The 13945-nt window shown below is 39.4% G+C and overlaps 1 protein-coding gene across 2 annotated transcripts in view; it reads right to left on the bottom strand.

Moving 5' to 3' along the window:
- Positions 1-12030, bottom strand: part of SENP5 (SUMO specific peptidase 5) — a 47563-nt gene extending 35533 nt beyond the window's left edge. The window contains exon 1 of one of the 2 annotated variants that reach the window (XM_060767420.2): positions 11886-12030. The gene's annotated coding sequence lies outside the window, so the exon portion shown is untranslated. Of the gene's footprint in view, positions 1-11781 lie in introns of both variants that reach the window. The other variant, XM_060767419.2, reaches the window with a different exon arrangement.
- Positions 12031-13945: the final 1915 nt, after the last annotated feature.

Raw genomic sequence — 13945 nt, 5'->3', positions numbered from 1 at the left:
AGAAAAATAAGTTACATTTTAGGGAGCCACTCCCCATCAAGTTCTATTGTTCCCACCTGTACAGTAATGTAAACACTTAAATACATCTGCACACATTTCTGGGGAAGGATGAATGCCAGAGGATCTATCACTTTTTCCTTAATCCAGAGCCAATCTCACTATAATGTCTACCATGCAATGCAGGAAACAACATTTTGCACTTAATTCAACTGTCAGTCGAAATGAAGCAGATGTGTTGAATCCACTGTTGAGTGATAAGTCAACACATATGTAAGCTCCATTGATTCATTAGTCTTAACTCATGGGAAGTAGACAGTGTATTTAGTACTTTATCCATTCTGATGACTAGTTCTAATTGGGTAATTAAAAAAAATGCTACAGACTAGTATTTATTCCTCCAATCTTCAGTGCTCTATCTATTCTATATCTTTATTTACATGTTACCACTGCCTTATGGAGAACTAGACAAACAATAGATTGGAATCTGCTGGTAGATCACAGGACACTTTGCAGCATATCACTAAGAACTTTTAATGTCAATTGTTTAACTATAACAACGGCTCTGTCTTGTACCATTAAATGCTGCACTGAAAAAAACAGACTAAAAACCAATGATGGATCTTTCGTGAGAAAGTAGCATGGGTTTTTTGTGGGATCTATTAATTAAATTTTAGAATGAAAACAGATTCCTTGGCATGTCTTCCTCATTTGGAAAGCAATTCACTTGGCTCTAGTTAGTGGATCCTCAGGTTATAATTTAAAAAACTGATTTAAGTGTGGTCACATATGCCCCCAGTGGGGCAGCAGGTTGACTTGCTGACTGAAAGGTCAGCGGTTTGAATCCAGGGAGTGGGGTGAGCTCCTGCTCTTAGTCCAAGTTTCTGCCAACCTAGCAGTTCAGAAACATGCAAATGTGAGATCAATAGGTACCGCATTGGTGGGAAGGCAAAGGCACTCCTTGCAGTCATGCAGGCCACCTGACCTTGGAGGAGTCTATGGACAACACCAACTCTTCGGCTTGGAAATGGAGATGAGCACCAACCTCCAGAGTCAAACACGACTCATAACTAGTGTTTCTACATGTGTCCCTCCATAGGGCACTCGCTTTCACTTTTTTGAAATACTTTTTGGAGCTAGAAAAATACCTAGGAAGATCTACAAAACTCAAAACTACACTGGGGGGGGGGGGCGATATATCATACCCCTTCATAACTATATTGAAAGCATGTTGTTACTCAAAGTGGTAAAAAGAGTATACTAAGACTCATATTCAGCTTTAGAGGCTGCAACAGTGGCCTTAGAAAGCATTACACTTTTTCAGATTGGAAGTTACAATTGTTTTCACACTGCACTAGCAAGCCCTTCGCTGAGGCCTGGATGGCTGAGCCAAGCTGCTCAGTGACCATAACTGCCAGAAATATTGCTATATCTCACACTCAATTTTCAGACAACTCTACTTGCTGATATCCATTTGTATGGATACAACAGTAAAATGTAATGCAATGGCCTGTCCAAAAGATAAAGTGATCTTTTGTTACAGTTAGACATAGGAACAATCAGCATTTTGTACTCTAAAGGTCATCCTGAGAAACATGCAATGATGACCAGTTCACAAAAGTGTCAGATCTCTTCCAAAAGAGAGCAGATATAAGAAAATGAGTGATGGTACATGAGAAAAGATAGGAAAACTAATAAGGACAAAAGAAGACAATATATGAAATGCAGGAGTCAAATTATGACAAATTACAGAGGCTATTGTTATGAAGAAGGCATCAAAAGAAAACTTGATGAACAGAAAATTAGAACAATCCTTGTAGCAGCGACAGAAACAGTCCAAACTGATGGTGTAAATGCCAGTGCTTCCTAGCAACTGAATGTCTTAGAAAAACTTCTGAAGTCAAAATTATAAAACACCAAAATATTACAAAGATTTCTTATAGTAGGATTTCACAAGTAATTTAACTATACATTAAGTTTCAGAAGTAATTATTTTGTAAGGAAGTAACAGAATGCAGAATGACCTTAATACATTTAAACTAGCAAACTCAATTTCTGCAGAGAGAAACGTAAGGTAACTTTAGTTTCTTAACATCTAAAAACCAGTATTAAACATCCAACAAATTTGTCACATTCTACTTTTACACTGAGGCAGGAAAAATGAAGGGCATAGATATAAGATGGGTGACCCCTGGCTTGACAAGAGGACACGTGAAAGGGATGTAGGAGTCTTAACAGACCACACACTCAACATCCATCAAGATTATTATTATTATTATTAAACTTTATTTGTACCCCGCTAGCATCTCCCGAAGGACTCGATGCGGCTTACAAAGGCCAAGGCCTCAACACACAATACAACAATACAAACCAAAGGCAAATTAAAAACAATATAAACAATATAAACAACAAGCAATAAACAATACACTAAGACACAATAAAACTGGGCCGGACCAGAGTAATGGGTACAGGATTAAAAGTGCTGATTTGACAGGTGGTATATAAGGCTTATAGGGCAAGTGCAGTGTGCAGTGTGCGGCAGTCTTAGTTTTAATGAAGTGTTTATGGGACTTGGTATTGGAGATTTCCTATTCTGGGAAGGCACATCGGAACAGCCAGGTCTTCAGGTTCTTTCTAAAGACTGCCAGTGTAGAGGCCTGACTAAGATCTTTGGGGAAGGTGTTCCAGAGTCGGGGGGCCTCCACAGAAAAGGCCCTGTTTTGTGTCCCCACCAGACGCGCTTGTGACGCAGGCGGGATCATGAGCAGGGCCTCTCCAGCTGACCAAAATGAGCGTGTGGGTTCATAGACAGAGATGCGGTCACGCAGGTAGGATGGTCCCAAAAAGATATGGTGCAGCAGCTTAAAAAGTCAATGTGATTCCAGGCTGCAGACTAGGGCACTGAGCAATGACTTTAAACTACAAGAAAAGAGTTTCCAGCTAAACATTAGGAAGAGCTTCCTAGCAGTTCTGAGTTCCTAGGCAGTGGAATATGCTCCCTTGGGGTGTGGTGGAATCACTTTCTTTGAAGGATTTTAAACAAAGGCCGAATGGTTATCTGTCTGGAGTGCTTTGATTGTGTATTCCTGCATGGCAGCAAGTTGAACGGAGCAGTCTCTTCCAACTCTCATTTTTTTAAAAACCCTCAAATTTACTGCTTTGTTAAAAACAGCACATTAGCTCAGCTTATTTCACCCTTACCTACCCCTTTAGCTAGTTTTTCCTCATTTCACATTCCAATGAGAACCAGAAAAAATCTCACTCTCCCCTTATATAGTCCTTACTTTTGATCCCAGACTGCCAAGTCATGACTTCATAACATTGGCGACACTGGTCTGCCTAGGTGGGACAAGACGCTTTAGCCAAATAAGCAGTTTTTGAATACACATACACAGCCTATTTAACATTTCGCCATTCCAGAACGTTCATGCCAATACCCAAGTGCTACATCAAAGACCTAACATGGGGGCACAAACAGAACAGAAAGTTCAACTCATTAGTCTGTTTTCATTGCCCCAGAGAACAGAGAACAGCAGAAATTCTCATGGCTGGAAATTTCTGCACATTCCACAGACTGCTGAAGCCTTCCCAGAGCTCTGCCCACACTTCAAAAGCTTTGATGACACTAAATACAGCATATTTTTCACATGGCACAAATCACCAGGAGAGTCTACCTGACAAAGCTGGATGGATCTCTCCTTACACGTTATTTCCACGTGTAATTAGTTTTTGTAACACTTCTGTCTGCTGGCCAGCACTTTCAACAAAAATGCAAACTAGAGACATTTTGTTCAAGTACCAGAGTTTACTGGCCAACCACAGCACTGGCAAGTAAAATAAGCAACACAAGCAAACCCTAAAAGCAGAAGTGGGCAACTGAGTCAGCGCCAGGAGGCTCACTGGAAAAATCTGGCCAGGGGACTGTGGCAAATCTAAGCAACGTTTTGCTACAAGGAGGAGGATAATTATTGTGAAAATGAGAATGTATGAAAACAATAAGCTTATTTGCGAGCAGAATATGGTAAAGAAGCAAAACAGCTCAAAGCAGAGCAGGCAAAATATTGGCTATTCAAGAAGCATCCAAACCAAATGCAAATAGTGATTATTGCTAGCCTTCAAAATGATTATACTATAATTAAGAATGCTTAAAAAAAATACTTGACTAGTCCATTCTAAAAACAGTAGAAAGGTTGTTGAAAGGCAGTAATTGTCCATTTACAGCAGCTATTTTACTGAGTCATTCCAGTAGCTATACAGACTACACAAAAAGCAAAAATGTGGATGTGGTAAGAAACCTATCTGTGGTTATTAAAAATGTAGACTGTAACAATGCAAGAGGAAGAGTTACAGGCAACTATTTAAAAAGTGATTTGCAACTTCCAGCCGACCAGTGCCATGAGTTTGAACTGGGCAGACTGTCTTAAATTGAATGTACGTAAATGTTTTAATTGTGATATTATACTTATACATTGCTGGCATCTAATGGTTGCCTTTTGTAAGCCACCCTGAGTCCCCCTCTGAGGGAGAGAAGGATGGGATATAAATACTCTAAATAAATAAATAAAATGAGATGTCTAAGGAAACTGGAAAGCTCAAGGGCATAGCCATAAAAAGTTTAGGAAGTTGTATGCTACTCCCTTTCCCCAAAATAATTTAACCTATTCACAAATGCTTTTTTGCTTTCCATAGTGATCTCAAGTTTTCATGTTCAGGAAAATTTCTGCATATCTTCACACTTTCAGAGAGATGTTACTAGGCAAGAACAGCAGTAAGATTCATGTTCAGCAAACCTTGCTGCTACCGAAATATGTGAACTCTCAAGCTGTACTGGACTGCTTACAATGGATAATATTGTATAAACTGAGTGGGCTCTCCTTTGAAGTCTTCTACAGAGTGTGGGTGGGCATTTTTGAGGAACGCTTTAGTTGCTTATTCCTACATGACTAGATGGACATTGTGGTCTCTCCCACTTCTATGATCATGTAATTCTGTCAGAAACAGCAAGGTGTGTACCAGATATTTTGTGCACTATAAAGTGGTATTCAAGAACCCTCTGCAAAAGCCACTTTTCATATCTTATAGTCATCAATTTCAAATCCCAACATTGCAGGACTTTACCTTGAAGAACATAGTTATCAACTATAAGATTTCTAACAAAACCTTCTAAATTGATACTGTAAATCAACAAGGCTATAACCAACACAGCTAGCTTGCAAAAAAGGCAATGTATGTTGCTATACTGGCTAGTATGTGTCTGTCTGTCTGTCTATCTATCTCTATCTATCTTTGCCTTTTTTTTCACACTGTAAAGAAGTAATCAATCCAGTGTTTCCAGGCTGGTTGAATTGGAAGAGAACCTGTCTTTATTGTACCAAACACCTCATTCACCTGCATGCGCCAGTTCATGTGCTTGCATGTGCTGAATTTCTGATTGTCTATGTCTACCAGCAAATTGTCAAATACAAGACTTCCCTAAGTTGCTGAAATTCTAGTTTGTCACACCTTTGGCATACTGCAACCTAGACTTTGTCCCAATGTCAGAAGATACTGACTTGTAGCTACACGTCAGGCCCTGAATTATGAAGTCGGGAAGAATGACTTGCATCAGCTTTGTCCTCTAACTTCCCACACAACTTCCAAATACGAAACCATTATGTACTTCATACACATAAATCTGAGGTGTGTACAAGATTTCCATACCAACATTGAGCACTATCTGGAAAGCAACTGTACAAGGCAGGGAAGAATAGAGAGAAGATTGAATAAGCATCTTTATGAAAACAAGATCTCAAGTTAGTCCAGTTCTTCCTTCCTCAAATTAGTTCTATACTTTGGACAATGTATCCTTGTGGAGAGAAAGCGGGGTATAAACATAATAATAGTAGTAATAGTAGTAGTAGTAGTAGTAGTAGTAGTAGTAATAATAATAATAATGGCACTTCAAAATTCCAAGTCCTTCAATTTGTTATCGTACATTTCAAGTGACTCAACAACCATTTTTTCTATCTTCTCAACTCTCCTACAGCATGTTTATTCAGAAGTCCTTGTGATTTCAGTAGCTAATACTTTTAAGCATGGCCAACACTGCAATCCAAATCAATTCAACAAACCAGTTTCACATAACTGTGTTTCTGCACAGCAGCTCATTAAATTCAACAAAGATTACTTAAGATATCCAGACCTTGCATACATATAAAGCATATAAACCAAAACATATCTGAACTACAACTCACCACTCGACAAGTTAACACTATCTATAAGCAAGCCTATAAAGTTGCTACTCCACTAAAAAGTATTGGTTATTTACATTACTATTGATTTATCTGAACACTCTTGCACAGCATAGCATGGGTTTATGCTACTGACAAGAAATATCTGCATGATAGGAAAGACATCTGCAGAAAGCCCTGGAGAGCTGTGGTCACATCAGAGAACAGAGATGAAGCCCAACCTCCAAAAAACCTTCCATGTACTTGCTAAGATTATTGATAAGACAGCTTTCTAATGAATCAATGGCATTTTAGACCATTTCTATGCATAATCAGAATTCTTTCACCAAGGCTACTAACTAGTAAGATATTTCAGGCATTATGCATTGGGGTCACCATACACAAGTGTACATATTAACCAATGTAGCACACTTGCTGGATTCTATTATGAGGGAGTTGTGATCGACATTCTGTACTTACAAAATAATAACTGAACACTGAATTACCATGTTTTCCAGAATGTCATCAAAACCAAGTATTTATTTATTTATTAAGAGCATTTCTATCCCGTCCTTCTCTCCTCCAAAGAGGCATTCAGGACGACTACCAGCAGGCACCATTCGGTTCCAAACAATACATGACATAAAATACATTTAACCTACATTAAAAACAGCTATAAATACATAAAACAATGCACAATTTCATGTCATTCTCCAAATAATCCATAGCCGTCAGTTCAATAGTCCATTGAAGCAAGAGATCCATTGAGATTACCACTGTTCTAGACAAGTGCTTACTGCCAATGTATACACACACATCTATTCATATCTGATTTTCACCAGCAATTTCCAAGTCCAGGCTCTCTATATTACATTAGGTAAAAAAAACAAGTAATGATATTTGCTCCCAGCATGGCAAACCCCAGGGCAACTTCTTCTTCACCTGACAAAATTAACACTTATAGACATTGTTGTACACTACACAGAGTAATACTTTTTCTACCATTCTGCCTTTGATATGTGTCGGATTACAACTCATATTAGCTTTGAGATTGGGGAAGCTGCAATCCAACACATCTCAGGGGTATCAGGCTGCAATACAAAACAGCTAGACCTTTCTACTTCAACATTACTGCACACACACACACCCTTCTCCTCAGCAGGTATGAAGATTACTTTCTCTCTCTCAAAAGAAAAATCATACACATCCTCAACTGTAACTATGCCTTGTCACATTTAAAGGTTATTATGTGATAACGCATCAATTACAAATGCTCTATATATTCCACTCTGCTCATCAGTTTTCTCCAATGTCAAGTGCTAGGTTTTAAATTGTGACCTAAATCCAACTGCTATGTCAACTAGAATAGAGCCACTGAACCATCATGATTTCCAATGTAAGAATTGATTCAATAGGTTTACTATTCCTGTGTTGTGTGCCTTCAAGACGTTTCTGACTTATGTTTTTCTTGGCAAGAAAACCCAGCTTGACCTTTCCTCAAATAGGTCAGACTTTACAGAGGTAAAGGGGTATAGAAGATCAGTCCCCAACCCAGGTATATATGCTGCCAAGGCACCTCAACTCACTTCAGGCTGGATGTCTCTTATCCAAAATGCATGGGACCAGAAGTGTTTCAGATTTTGAATCTGGAGTACAGATGGAGAATCCCTTATCCAGAATTCCAAAATCAAAAAGAGTCCAAAATTATTCACATGAATAGCTGAGATAGTGACACCTTTGTTTTCAATGTGCACACATTTTGTTTCATACACTAAATGATTAAAATACTGTGCACAAAATTCCTTTAGACTACATTTATTTTTGAAACATCAATAAATGTCATGTTTAGACTTGGGTTACTAGATGCCAAAAGTTAAAGTATGGTAGGTTATATTGAATAAAATGTATCTGCTATAAAATAAACAATGTATAACAAATATATTGAACCATGATAAAATAATTAAAATATTAAAATAATAGACTTGGGTTACAACTACAAGCTAACTCACTATGTATAAACAGTATGTGTAGATATTGCCCAAAAAACCCCTTTAAAATTCTAAATCCAAAATACACCTAATCTCAAGCATTTTGAAACAGGGATAGTCGGTATATACATAATATCTTGAAGATGGGACCAAGTCTAAACATGACATTTATTTATTTTTCATAAACACCTTATACACATAGTCATTTTATAGACAATAATGTTCATAATTTTCTGCATAAAACAAAGCTTTTGTGCACAAAACCATCAGAAAACAAAGGTGTCACTATCTCAACAGCACATCAAGAACATTTCAGAGCATTTTAGATTTCTGGGGGGAAAAATATAATCAATGTGTCGTAAAACAAACCAAAATTGAAAATGCACATCTCAGGAATTTCTTTAGTAGACCTTGGGGAGATAGGGCAGAATACAAATAAAATTTATTTGTTTATTTATTTGCAGGAACACCTCAGCAAGAGTCCAAAACTGGCAGGCTAAAATCTGGAATCTCAATCAGCGGCTGAGACCGAGTGAGAAACTCCCTCTTGGGCACACAGACTTCGAAGACGCTGAACAGGCTGCGCTTTGGGACCACGAGGTGCAGAACCAATCTTAAGACAAGGGGCCTAAAAGTGGAGTCCTCTACATGCAAATGTGGGGAAGAACAAGCCACAGACCACTTACTAAACTTTATACACTAAAGTGCTGGCTTTAGCCTATAAAGCCCTAAACCAGTGGTTCTCAACTTGTGGGTCCCCAAGTGTTTACCAACTGTTAGGATTTCTGGGAGTTGAAAGCCAAAACATCTGGGGATCCACAGGTTGAGAATCAGTGCCCTAAACTATTCTGGCCCAGCTTACCTGTCTGAACATATCTCCCTCTATGAACCATCCAGAGAGCTAAAATCTTCGGGGTGGGGGTGGGCATGCTCTTGGTCCCACCTTCCTTGTAGGTCCAGCTGGTGGGGGTGAGGGGCAGGGCCTAGAGTGGCCTCTCGGCTGTGGACCTCCCTTTCCTCCTGTCCTTTAGGAAGCAAGTTAAAACCTGGCTATGGAACCAAATGTTTGGAGGGCAGTACAGGGCTATATGCTGCTATTTATTTTTTTATTTATGGCATTTCTACCCTGCCTTTCTCTACCCCAGAAGAGACTCAAGGCAGCTTACAAGTAGGCAACCATATGAAGCCATAGGATATGTACAATTACAGATATATAAAGAGTTATAAAATAGAGTAAAACAATTTAAAACATATAAAACAATACATTAGCAGTTAAATCACATGATCCTTAAATGTAGTCCGGCCGTTCCAGTTAGTCAGTGCACATCAATTCCATATGTCTATTTCTCAAGTTCTCCAAAAGCTTGGTCACAAAGCCAGGTTTTTACTTTCCTACGGAAGGTCGGGAGGGGGCTGATCTGATGTCCCTGGGGATGGAATTCCACAGCTGGGGGGGGGGGCACCACTGAGAAGGCCCTGTCTCTCATTCCTGCCAATCGCACCTGTGAAGAAAACAGGACCAAAAGCAGGGCCTCCCCAGACTATCATAGACTCCGAGATGATTAATAGGAGGAGATAAGTTTGAACAGGTTGACAGGGCGAAGCGATGGCAATGTCACTGGAACAGCATCCGGATTATGCTTTTGGGTCTATGTGCAATGCTTTTAACGTCTCATTTAATGTATTTATAAGCTAGTGCTTTATGATTTTCATGATTTAATGTTCAATGTATATTGTATTCTGTTTGTTTTTAATGTTAATGTGGCATCAAATTGTTGCCAATTTGGAAACCGCTCTGAGTCCACTTCGGGGTTGAGATAGCTGTTGTTCATTTATTCAGTCGTTTCCAACTCTTCGTGACTTCATGGACCAGTCCACGCCAGAGCTCCCTGTCAGTCGTCACCACCCCCAGCTCCTTCAAAGTCAATACAGTCACTTCAAGGATACCATCCATCTTGCCCTTGATCAGCCCCCCTTCTTTTTCCTTCCATCTTCCCCAGCATCAGTCTTCTCTAAGCTTTCCTGTCTTCTCATTATGTAGCCAAAGTACTTCATCTCTGCCTCTACTATCCTTCCCTCCAATGAGCAGTGGGGCTTTATTTCCTGGAGGATGGACTGGTTAGGATCATAGAGTTGGAAGAGACCTCATGGGCCATCCAGTCCAACCCCCTGCCAAGAAGCAGGAATATTGCATTCAAATCACCCCTGACAGATGGCCATCCAGCCTCTGTTTTAAAAGCTTCTAAAGAAGGAGCCTCCACCACACTCTGGGGCAGAGTGTTCCACTGCTGAACGGCTCTCAGTCAGGAAGTTCTTCCTCATGTTCAGATGTATTCTTCTTTCTTGTAGTTTGAAGCCATTGTTCTGCGTCGTAGTCTCCAAGGAAGCAGAAAACAAGCTTGTTCCCTCCTCCCTGTGGCTTCCTCTCACATGTTTATACATGGCTATCATATCTCCTCTCAGCCTTCTCTTCTTCAGACTAAACATGCCCAGCTCCTTAAGCTGCTCCTCATAGGGCTTGTTCTCCAGACCCTTTATCATTTTAGTCGCCCTCCTCTGGACACATTCCAGCTTATCAATATCTCTCTTGAATTGTGGTGCCCAGAATTGGACACAATATTCCAGATGTGGTCTAACCAAAGCGGAATAGAGGGGTAGCATTACTTCCCTGGACCTAGACACTATGCTCCTATTGATGCAGGCATCTGGATATTGGCCGTTTGGTCTCTCGTTCCTCTGCCTTTTCTAAACCCAGCTTGTACATCTGGCAACTCTCTCTCCATGTATTGCTGGAGTCTTCCTTGCAGGATCTTGAGCGTTAGAATCATAGAATCAAAGAGTTGGAAGAGACCTCATGGGCCATCCAGTCCAACCCCCTGCCAAGAAGCAGGAATATTGCATTCAAATCACCCCTGACAGATGGCCATCCAGCCTCTGTTTAAAAGCTTCCAAAGAAGGAGCCTCCACCACACTCCGGGGCAGAGAGTTCCACTGCTGAACGCCTCTCACAGTCAGGAAGTTCTTCCTAATGTTCAGATGGAATGTCCTCTCTTGTAGTTTGAAGCCATTGTTCCGCGTCCTAGTCTCCAGGGAAGCAGAAAACAAGCTTGCTCCCTCCTCCCTGTGGCTTCCTCTCACATATTTATACATGGCTATCATATCTCCTCTCGGCCTTCTCTTCTTCAGGCTAAACATGCCCAGCTCCTTAAGCCGCTCCTCATAGGACTTGTTCTCCAGACCCTTGAAGTTTGAGCAGTCTTTAGCACTTCCCTTTTTTGGTATGTGGATATAAGTGGATTTTTCGTGGTTGAGATAGATCTGGGTAAAAATACAACCCATCAATCTATCAACCAATACTACAATGCAGCCTGAGCCTCCGCCACATGCACAATGGAGGGCCTTCTTCCAGCGACACCAGAGGCACTCCAAGTAGTCGAAGGAAATGGAGCATCCTGCCAAGTCTGTAACTATGTTTGTGGGGGTTTTGTATATATATATATATATATATACACACATCCTAACTCTATTCTGCCTTCTCTTCTGAGAGAAAGGGAGGAGGGGACCCGCCCCCTCGGCCTGCGGCCTACCTGCGTCGCTCGGCGCATCCCGGCCACAGAGAAGGGCCCTCCCGGTCCTCCCTCGCCCGCTCCCCGCTCGCCGCCTCACGTGGGCCCGGCTCCGGCAAACCTACACGGCAGAGACCGGCCCAGGCCGCTCCACGTCATCTCCCCGCGACCAAAGCCTCCTCAGCTCAGAGAGAGAGAGAGAGAAGGAGAGACAGAGAGAGAGGAGCGCGACGTCACTTCTCCGCGCCACCCTGAGGTGGGAGAAAGCAGTGACGTCGTTTCCCCCGCGACGCACGGCTCTGGTTGGGGGGAGAAGCAGAGTGACGTCACTTTCCTCCTGCTCTGAAGCAGGGGACTCATAGCGCATGCGCAAGAAGAGGCGGGCCTCTCTGAGTGACAAGAGGGAGAGTGGGAAGAGAGAGAGGAACAATAAAGGAATATATACATATTATATTATATTACATTGATTATGTATATTATATGGTATGAATTATGTTACATATTATATATATCATAGAATGGGAAGAAAGAGGAAGGGAAAGAGAAACAATAAAATAATCTATATATATATATATATATAGATAGATTATGTATATTATATGTTATGAATTATGTTACATATTATATATCATAGAATGGGAAGAAAGAGGAATGATAAAGTTATATATATATATATATATAGATTATGTATATTATATGTTATATTATTATGTTATATAATGATCGAATGGGATGAAGGAGAGGAACAATAAAGTAATATATTATATTATATTGATTATGTATATTACATTATATGAATTGTGTTACATATTATATATCATAGAATAGGAAGAAAGAGAGGAATGATAAAGTTATATATATATATGTAGATTATATTATATGTTACATTATTATGTAATATATATTATATAATGATCGAATGGGAAGAAAGAGAGGAACAATATATATATATATATATATATATATTGTTATGAATTATGTTACACATTATATATCATAGAATGGGAAGAAAGAGAGGAACGATAAAATAATCTATATATTATATAGATTATGTATATTATATGTTGTATTATGTTATATATTATTTGATAACAAATGTTTTATATTGTTTAATTAGTGACTTGTGTATTTTATGTATTTTAATGGTTTGATGGTTTGTTTAATGGTTATTGTATTACTTGTTCATGTAACAGCATCGAATTGCTGCCTATGTAAGCCATCCTGAGTCCCGCTTTTGGGGTAGAGAAGAGATGGGGTTTAAATACCAGAAATAAAATAAATAAATATGATAGAATAGGAAGAAAGAGAGGAGTGATAAAGTAATATATATATTATCTAGATTATGTATATTATATGTTATATTTTTTGTTATATATTATATATGATAGAATGGGAAGAAGGAGAGGAACAATAAAGTTATATAGATTCTATAGATTATGTATATTATATGTTAATGAATTGTGTTACATATTATATATGAATGGGAAAAAGGAGAGGAACACTAAAGTAATATATATATATATATATATATTAGATTATATTATATGTTATATTATTAATTATGTTGTGTATTATATTGTATAATTCTATTAGTATAATATACTGGTTTTAGATTTTCTTTTCACAGAGTTCTTGCAAAATTCATATGCAGAACAAAAATAAATTGTAGCTGGGATTAGAAAAGGCAGAGGAACGAGAGACCAAATTTCAATATCCGCTGGATAATGGAGAAAGGCAGGGAAATTCAGAAAAGCATCTATTTCTGTTTTATTGAGTGTTCTAAAGCCTTTGACTGTGTGGATCATAATAAATTGTGGCAAGTTCTTGGTGGTATGGGGATACCAAATCACCTTGTCTCTCGCCTGAGGAATCTGTATAACGACTAATTAGCAACAGTCAGACCGGACCACGGAACAACAGACTGGTTCAAGATTGGGAAAGGCGTATAGTGGGGTTGTATACTCTCGTCCAACCTATTCAACTTGTATGTAGAACACATCATGCGATGCGCGGGGTTTGATGTATCCAAGGCTGGAGTTAAAATTGCTGAAAGAAACATTACAGATGATATCACTTTGATGGCTAAAAGTGAGGAGGAGCTGAGGAGCCTTCTAACCAAGGTGAAAGAAGAAAGTGCAAAATCTGTGCTGCAGTTAAACATCAAAAAAACCAAGATGATGGCAAC

Source organism: Anolis sagrei, chromosome 3 (genome assembly GCF_037176765.1).
Source record: "Anolis sagrei isolate rAnoSag1 chromosome 3, rAnoSag1.mat, whole genome shotgun sequence".
Classification (NCBI taxonomy): domain Eukaryota; kingdom Metazoa; phylum Chordata; class Lepidosauria; order Squamata; family Dactyloidae; genus Anolis; species Anolis sagrei.
The sequence above is the reverse complement of the archived record's forward strand: the minus strand, read 5'-3'. Positions and strand labels throughout refer to the sequence as shown.